The following is a 2,079-nucleotide window of genomic DNA, read 5'->3' as shown; positions in this document are numbered from 1 at the left end:
TTGAGAAAACAAAATAGATAAACCCCTTACCAGACTTATTAAGAAAAAAAGAGTCTACACACATAAACACAATCAGAAATGAGAAAGGAAAGATCACTATGCACACCACAGAAATATAAAGAATTACTAGATAATATTATGAAAAATTATATTCTAACAAACTAGATAACCTAGAAGAAATGGACAACTTTCTAGAAAAATATAACCTTCCAAGACTGACCCCTGGAAGAAACAGCAAATCTCAACAGACCAATTACTAGCAACAAAATTGAACTGGTAATCAAAAAACTACCTAAAAGCAAAACTTCTAGACCAGAAGGCTTCACCGCTGAATTTTATCAAACATTTAGTGAAGACCTAATACCCATTCTCCTTTAAGTTTTCCAAAAAGTAGAAGAGGAGGGAATACTTCCAAACTCACTCTATGAGGCCACCATCACTCTAATAAAAAAACCAAGCAAAGACACCACAAAAAAGAAAATTACAGACCAATATACCTGATGAACATGGATGCAAGAATACTCAACAAAATATTAGCAAACTGAATTCAAAAATACATCAAAAAGATCATCCATTATGATCAAGTAGGATTTATTGCAGGGATGCAAGGATGGTACAACATTCAAGAATCCATCAACATCATACATCACATAAACAAAAAGAACAAAAACCACATGATCATCTCCGTAGACGCTGAGAAAGCTTTCGACAAAATGCAACATCCATTCATTATAAAAACTCTCAACAAAATGGGTATACAGGGCAAGTACCTCAACATAATAAAGGCTATATATGACACACCCACAGCCAACATCATACTTAAAAGGGATAAGCTGAAGGCATTTCCTTTAAGATCAGGAACAAGACAAGGATCCAACTCTCTCCAATTTTATTCAACATAAAATTTATTTAACATAGCTAGGATGTCCTAGCTATGGCAATCAGGCAACACAAAGAAATAAAAGACATCCAGATTGGTAAGGAAGAAGTTAAACTGTCATTATTTGCAGATGATATGATACTGTACACAAAAAATTCTGAAGAATTCGCCCAAAACTACTAGACCTAATATTTGAATTCAGTCAAGTTGCAGAATGCAAAATTAATACACAGAAATCTGTTGCATTCATATATACTAATGATGAACTAGGAGAAAGAGAAATCAGGAAAACAATTCCATTCACAGTTGCATCAAAAAGAATAAAATACCTAGGAATAAACCTAAGCAAGGAAGTGAAAGACCTATACTCTGAAAACTGCAAGATGTTCTTGAGAGAAATTAAAGAAGACACCAATAAATGGAAATACATCCCATGCTCATGGATAGGAAGAATTAATGTTGTCAAAATGGCCATCCTGCCTACAGCAATCTACAGATTTAGTGCAATCCCTATCAAAATACCAATGGCATTCTTCAACAAACTAGAGCAAATGTTCTAAAATTTATATGACCACAAAAGACCCTGAATAGCCAAAGCAATCCTGAGAAGGAAGAATAAAGCTGGGGGGATTACACTCCTTGACTTTAAGCTGTATTACAAAGCCACAGTAATGAAAACAATTTGGTACTGGCACAAGAACAGACCCATAGATCAATGGAAAAGAATAGAGAGCCCAGATTTAAACGCACACACATATGGTCAATTAATATATGATAAAGGAGCCATGGATATACAATGGGGGAATGACAGCCTCTTCAACAACTGGTGTTGGCAAAACTGGACAGCTACATAGAACAGAATGAAACTGGATTATTGTCTAACTCCATACACAAAAGTAAACTTGAAATGGACCAAAGACCTGAATGTAAGTCATGAAACCATAAAACTCTTAGAATAAAACATACGCAAAAATCTCTTGAATATATTGATCATCAAAAAACTTCAGCAAAGATCCTGGTGCTGTTGCAGTTGTAGCTGCATCCATCCCACCGGTTCCTGGACTTGCCATTGGAATGAAGAAGGAGATACCTAAGCTGGTCTGTGCATACAGTAAAACAACAAATTTGACTGGATCTATACTGTCGGAACTCGACCAAGAATTAGGAGAAGTGCAAGTTGCAGTGCTCCAAAATCTTGC

This window comes from Manis javanica, chromosome 11 (genome assembly GCF_040802235.1).
Source record: "Manis javanica isolate MJ-LG chromosome 11, MJ_LKY, whole genome shotgun sequence".
NCBI lineage: Eukaryota > Metazoa > Chordata > Mammalia > Pholidota > Manidae > Manis > Manis javanica.
Note: the sequence above shows the minus strand (reverse complement) of the source record.